This window comes from Octodon degus, unplaced genomic scaffold, assembly GCF_000260255.1.
Source record: "Octodon degus isolate 3935 unplaced genomic scaffold, OctDeg1.0 scaffold00282, whole genome shotgun sequence".
NCBI classification, from domain to species: Eukaryota; Metazoa; Chordata; class Mammalia; order Rodentia; family Octodontidae; genus Octodon; species Octodon degus.
In genome coordinates this window covers 150,758-158,265 of record NW_004524858.1, presented here as the reverse complement: position 1 = coordinate 158,265, position 7,508 = coordinate 150,758, and the positions used below count along the sequence as shown (strand labels likewise).

Here is a 7,508-nt window from a genome sequence, read left to right as displayed (position 1 = left end):
TTTCCAGAACTGGGGATTGAATTCATGCCCTTGCGCTTGCCAGGGAAGCGCTTATTCCACTGAGCCATCTCCCCAGCCCCAGGAAAAGTTTTCATGATAGCAAAGAAGTACTAAGAGTAAAACATAAGATAAATACTGGAATGGTAAATAAATGACCAGCACTTCTAACAGTTTGAGGATAGGATATTGCACAAAGTTCTAGTGTGTTGTGGACATGCATATTGACCATGACAGTTACTGGTGGCCAGAACTCATTTGTGGAACTGAGCTACAGCTATTTCTTTAAAATCTACTCTGTAGACTCAGATGGAATCATGACCCATAGGATGGAAGAGAAGTCCACTTGTAGAGTGTGCCGATGGAAGTATTCTGCTGCTGAACACAAAAGTATAAGTGAAAGACTACTATTGTATACCTCTTATTCTCCTCTGTTTAATTGTTTGCCCTATTTGGTGGGTTCTGTCCATTCTCATTCATGGGGCTGTGATCAATTTGCTACCTCTCTAGAACATCATTTAGTAGTCTGGGTAGGTTTGGCTTTGTCATCATGAAATTCTTTAGTTGTTCTTTGTCATGGAAGTACTTCACTTCTCCATTATACTTGAAAGAGAGTTTTGCAGGGTATATCAATCTGGGTTGAAATTTGTTTTCTTGCAAGACTTGAAGTACTTTGCTCCATCCTCTTCTTGATTGATGGTTTGTGAAGAGAAATCTGCCATTATTCTGATGGGTTTTCCTTTAAATCCTAGTTTTTTTTTTTAAAATTTATTTATTTATTTATTTTGTGTGTGTGTGGCCAGTTCAGCCCACCAGGGGGCAGGGCTGGCTGGCATGTGGTGCTGGGGGATTGAACTGCAGTCCCTGTGCTTTGCTTAGCTTAGCTTAGTTTGTTCTAAGTAGGTGCTTTAGACCACTGAGCCATCTCACCAGCCCATCCTAGTTGTTTTTAAGAGATCTTTTTTTACTTTTTCACTAGCTGCAATGGTGTCTTTAAGGTCAGAAAGTCTATTTAGACTTTCACTCAAATGGTTTTGCCAGCTTGTGATTGAGGTTTTTATTTGCTGTATATCACTGAATCTGTTTCATACATTCTATTTCTTTCCTATATTGCTTATTCAGGGGTTCCATCATTTTTATATTCTGCTGTATTTTTTTTTACCAGTGTATTCTTTTGAAGAACTTAATACTTATTTGATTATAGTTGTCACTACATTTTTTAGTTCAGAAATTATTTCTGATCTGATTTCTTCTATACCTTTGTAAAGTTGTTTATTTCCAACGCTATTATTTCAGAGCTATCTGGTGTGTGATTTCCAGTTTCTTCTATGCTAGTGTCTTCTGCATTTGTACTGGGTGGACTTGGGGCCTGAGGATTGGGGATTGAATTCAGGCTATCCCTGTTCCTCCTCTTTGTCATTTAATTCTTTTTTTTTTAAATTTATTTATTTATTTATTTATTTATTTATTTATGTGTGTGTGTGTGTGTGTGTGTATGTGGCCAGCTCAGCCCACCAGGGGGCGGGGCTGGCTGGCATGTGGTGCTGGGGGATTGAACCGCGGTCCCTGTGTTTTGCTAAGCTTGTTCTAAGTAGGTGCTTTAGACCACTGAGCCATCTCACCAGCCCCACTTTGTCATTTTGTATATCACTGTCTTCTGACCTTTGGTCTAGAGTTTAGATAGAGCTATTACCTTAGCACCAGGTCCAGATCTATGAAGTTCAGATACCTTCAGGTGGGTGTTGCTTGGATCTGGCTGGGGTCTGGCTGCTGTGCTCCACTTTTTCCTGCTGCAGCTATTGGAGTTGAACCCTTTGTGTCACTCTGGAAAGATGTTCTGCTCCTGAATCAGCTGGATGGGTCTTGCCTCTAGCCTCTTTTTAGGGAGTTCTGCTGAAGAGTTCCACACTGGGCATGTGCTCTAGGTCTGTTCAGGATCTGGTGGTCCCAGGTCCTCTCACTCACACACTGGGCTTTCGCTTTGGGACTATCCAGGATCCACAGGCTGGGTGGTCTCACTCATATGCTGGGCATGCGCTCTGGGTCTATTCAGGATCTGGAGGCCTCTGGTTGTCTCATTCACTCACTGGACCTGCACTCTGGGTCTAAAAGTTACATTTCTTGTTGTATAGGTCTTGCTTTGTCTTGGTTTTAACATCCACCACAAAATATAAAAACAAAATATAAAAAGTAAAGCCATACTTTCCCAGGCATCTGCCAAAGATGGTGGAGGGGCACGTCCTGGTGCTGGATGGCCAAAGCCATCTCCTGGGCCACCTGGTGGCCATTGTGGCCAAGCAGGTACTGCTAGGCCGCAAGGTGGTGGTTGTGTGCTGCGAGGGTATCAACATTTCTGGCAATTTCTACAGAAATAAGTTGAAGTACTTGGCCTTCCTCCGCAAGCGGATGAACACCAACTCATCCCGTGGCCTCTACCATTTCTAGGCTCCCAGATGCATCTTCTGGCATACTGTGTGAGGGATGCTGCCCCACAAGACCAAGCGAGGCCAGGCTGCCTTGGACCGCCTCAAGGTGTTTGATGGGATCCCGCCACCCTATGACAAGTAAAAGCAGATGGTGGTTCCTGCTGCCCTCAAGGTTGTGTGCCTGAAGCCAACGAGGAAATTTGCCTACCTGGGCAGCCTGGCTCATGAGGTTGGTTGGAAGTACCAGACAGTGACAGCCACCCTAGAGGAGAAGAGGAAGGAGAAGGCCAAGATCCATTACAGGAAGAAGAAGCAGACCATGAGGCTACAGAAACAGGCTGAGAAGAATGTGGAGAAGAAAATCAGCAAGTTCACAGAGGTCCTCAAGACCCATGGACTTCTGGTCTGAGCCCAATAAAGACTGTTTCTGCCTCAAAAAAAAAAAAAAAGTAAAACCATAATAATATGCTGAACTGTAAAAGGCTGAAATCAATAACTTCTGACCTTGCCAGTCTTTCAGAAAGCCCTCTACTATTATGGACTACTGCACTGTATTGGATTATTTTGCTGAATTCACTCACCTACAATATTTAAATAACAATGGAATACCCTTTTGTGAAAATTAAACAAAAAAAGGGGACACAAATGAGCAACCATTTTTTATGTGTATATTCAAAATAGGAGAGATATACAGCTACATCCTCTTAATTCCATGAATATAAAGATTTGTTCTAATAGTGGTCATGGGCAGCATACCATGTCTACATCCTGTAGAATGAATAACCACTAAGACAACAACATGCAATGTATTAATTATTGAAACTGTGCTAGTAACTAGTTTTGAAACTGTCTCATTGCTATTTGTTTGTTAATGAAATTATTAAAAAAATGAGAAAAATAAAACCACAATGTAGAGAGAAAGAATAGTTAAACAAGGTCTTGTAGTTGGCATAATTTGTGCCTCATGAGAAAGCATGCTGTGACTAGAGAGGCTGAACTTATGATGTGCTAGAACAAGGAGTGACAAACTCGTATTTTATGCCTAAGTTCTCCTGTTTGTAAATCAATGTTTTTAAAATAAAGAAGAAAATAAAATAGTTCCAGTGATGTCTGATGTTCAGATGATCCTGTAACTTTTTTTTTTTTCAGAACTCATCTTTTCTTTTCTTTTTTTTTTTCAGTCCATATATGCATTTGAGGACTTGGGTTACCTTTGCATTTACATTTTCCCCCTTTAATCAGCATGACATTTGTAATATTTTCACTAAGTTTTCATTCGCTTTTCTGAAGGAATCTGTAGACTCTTTTTGTTTTGTGCTTTACAAGTTGGTCCAAGGCATGCATCACTACCACAAGCTCAGTGCAGCCAAATCATGTGCACTGCATGGATGAGTGAGCTAAGTGCCTGCTCTGCATGTTAGTCTATTTAAGATACCCATTTGTTTCTAAAGGATGAAAGCAATACTGCATGCAATGGGAATCTGGCCAAAAGTAGGAATAGTCTTCATTTCAGATAAAGTACATTTGAAGCTAAGGCTGATCAGAAGAGATAAAAAGATCACTATGTTGGTCAAGGAAACAGTTGAAAAGAAGTGACAATCATAGTCACAGCAAATACTGCTACAGACATCATCTAAAAATAAAGATTAGTGGATATAAAAAACTCAAATGAATGTCTATATAGTTATAATGGGAGTTCTCAATATTCCACTGTCAAAACTGGACACATCAAAATAGCAGAAACCACCATGGAAATATCAGGACTGAACCAAACTTTCAAATAAACGGACTTCACATATTTACAGAGTGTTACACCCTACAAAAACAGCATACATATATTTCTCACCAGCAAATTCTCAGCAGCCCATGGGAATTTTTCTATAATAAAGTATGTTTTATCCATGAATATGCTTTATTTATTTATTTATTTATTTATTTAGTGTGTGTGTGGCCAGCTCAGCCCACCAGGGCGTGGGGCTGGCTGGCATGTGGTGCTGGGGGATTGAACCGCGGTCCCTGTGCTTTACTTAGCTTAGCTTGTTCTAAGTAGGTGCTTTAGACCACTGGGCCATCTCACCAGCCCCTGAATATGCTTTAATAATTGCAAAAGAATTAAAATTATCTGTGTATATTATGGACCATGGTGGAGTCATACTGAAATTGAATAGAAAAGACACACAGAAGCTGTGGAGTCTAATGAACATTAAATAATGCTCTTTTTTTTTCATTTAGGTATTTGGTACGGGTTCTCACAATGCCGCTCAGACTCGTTCTGATCTTCCTGGTTTTAGCCTCCCAATCCCTGGGATTACAGGTGGGTACCACCATGCCAGCAGTGGTTCATGGGCTCAGTGTGGCACATGGGCGTGGCTAGAGTACCATGTTGGACCAGAGATAGAACCCTGGTCCCTGCGCTTGTCAAAGCAGGTGCTTATTCCACTGAGCTATCTCACTGGCCCTTAAATAATACCCTCCTGAATGATCAATGGGGCTCAGATGAACTTTAGGAAGAAAGTAGACAGTATTCATGATCCAGTGATAATGCCAGTATGACATACTGTTGCACTGGAATGCAATGAAAGCTGCCTTTTTTTGTACTGAGTACAGCATCTACAGTGTCTCACTACAGAGAGGAGACTCTTAGTCATCCTCTGTTCTCAGACTCCCATGCAGTTGGATTACAGGTGTGCACTTTAGTCTGCTGAGCTATCTTACCACCCCATGAAAACTGTCATTAAGAGTGAAGCATATAGAAATAAATTCCCAGGTCCAAAAACTATAACTCATTCAAATGAATAAGATGTATCTCAGGGTCTTGGAAAAACAATCATGACCCAGAATTCATGTAAGGAGGGAAATTATAAGCATAATGCTGAATTTTAAGAAATTGAGTCTGAAAAGGAATATAAAAATCAACAACTTGAAGACTTTCTCTGCAAAATTGAACAGAATGTGAACTACTTTAGAAAGAAAAGGATGGATCCAAATCCATGCAATTAGAAATGAAAAAAGGAGGAATCGCAATGAATTTTTGTAAAATGAAGAAAATTGATGGTATCTAGCTTAAGAACTTGTACTCTAATAAAATGAATCCCTCAGAAGAAAGAGATAAATGTCTAATACATATGAACTATCAAAGATGAACCAAAAAGATATGAGTTTTAAATAACACATTGTTAGGGAATGAAATTGAAGAATTATTTTTGAATGACTCCCAACTAAGCAAAGGTCTCAGTGAGTGCAGTGCAAAAATCCACAAAGAAATTAGTTTCAGTCCAGTGCATTGTGAGCTTGCTTTGCAGGATTTCCATTTGTTAAGGTCTAGCATGTTGCTCTAATTATTGTCTAAAAATCCTTTTAGTATAAATGTTAATTTGTCTATGTCTTTTTGATATCGGTTTTGTTTTTGCTTTATATTTTGAAGTTTTAACATTTGGGACATAGTACTGGCAGTATAGCTCAGTGGACTAAGTGTTTGCTTAGGTAAGCTCTGGGACTGGAGTGTGATCCTTGTCACTGCATACCTGCCAGCCCACTACCATGCACGCTGAGCCTGCGATGGAGACCAGGTGTGGTGCTACATGCATGTAATCCCAGAACTACTGAAGCACAGGCCTGCAGGAACCCTCTGGACCAAAACTCAGGCACACCGCATGAATGAGACCCTCTACCACACCCTTGGGACCCCTTCAATCCTCCGGAGCCCCCACCCCCAAGCCCACTGAGTGAGAGAGAACTTCTGAGACGCTCTTGGGACCCCCAAATCCAGGCCAGCTGAGACCCAGCTAGTGTGTGGGAGAGCTTCCAGCTTCCCTGTGCCCCTTGGGCCAGGGGCGCAACAGAGGGGCACCACAGGTTCACTGTTGCACCAGAGGGGCACAACAGGTTCAAATGAAAGGGCTGAAGCAGAAAGAAGGTGAACACAACAGCTAGACTCAGGCCAGGCATAACTGGATAAACTCAAAATTAATAGATCTGCACCTGAATTTCAGTAGATGCTAAGATTACAACTGCACCAAAGCTCTACACCAAAGGTCAGAGGTCAGCGCTATATGAAATGACAAAGACAATGAGCAAAATGCAATCTCAGGGTCAAGCCCACCCATAACAAGTGCAAAGGACATGAGCTCAGCAGAAATGAATGAATTAACATCGTTGGAAGTAAAGAAATAACAGCAGAAAGTTATAGAGGAACTCAGAGCAGAATTAATTCCTGAAATAAAAAAAGAAATCTCTGAATTCATAGCATCTGAAGTAAAGAATCAAATACAGAAACATAAGGGGGAAACCCAATGCCCACCCAACAAGTGCAGAGGACACTAACTCAGCTGAAATGTATGAGTTAACAGTGTCGGAAGTAAACAAACAACAACAGCAGAAAGGTATAGAGAAACTCAGAGCAGAATTAATTTCTGAAATAAAAACAGAAACCTCTGAATTCATAGAATCTGAAGTAAAGAATCAAATACAGAAACATATGAAATCAACCCAATCTGAAAAATAACTCTGCAGTAAAAGAATTAATAACTGCATCTAAAAAAGACATTGATAAAAAAAGATTAGAAATATGAAGGATTCTTTAAATAAGCAATACAGGAAAGAAATAGATCACATGAAACAGAGTCAAAGAGATATAGAGGAACTTAAAATCTCAATCACAAGCCTGAAAAACCACTGGAGTGAAAGTGAAGACAGAGTTTCAGATCTTGAAGACGCTGGCATAGCTAGTGAAAAGGCAAGAAAGGATCTCTTCAAAATAATTAGGATGCAGGAAGAAATGATCCATCACCTGCAAGATGATGCAAAGATGAACAATGTGAGACTAATAGGCATTAGTGAGAAAGACGGAGTCAATACAAATGATATAAAAAGAATATAGGCAAAAGTAATAGCAGAAAACTTCTCAAATGCGAGGAAACAATCTGACATTCAGGTAACTGAAGCATACAGAACGCCAAATAACTTCAACCCAATTAAAAACGCACCAAGACATATAATAGTCAAGATCCCAGAAATTCAGCACAAGAATAATATACTGAAAGCCGCTAGAGAAAAGAAGCAGATCACATTCAAAGGAAAACCCAT

The 7,508-nt window shown here is 40.3% G+C and overlaps 1 protein-coding gene and 1 pseudogene across 1 annotated transcript in view; one reads left to right on the top strand and one right to left on the bottom strand.

Moving 5' to 3' along the window:
- The window catches only part of LOC101588350 (vomeronasal type-2 receptor 116-like), a gene marked incomplete at its 5' end in the record, with an annotated part of 52,739 nt that overhangs the window by 20,328 nt on the left and 24,903 nt on the right, over positions 1 to 7,508 (bottom strand). The window lies entirely within an intron of this gene.
- Positions 2,221 to 2,858, top strand: LOC101587955 (annotated as a pseudogene).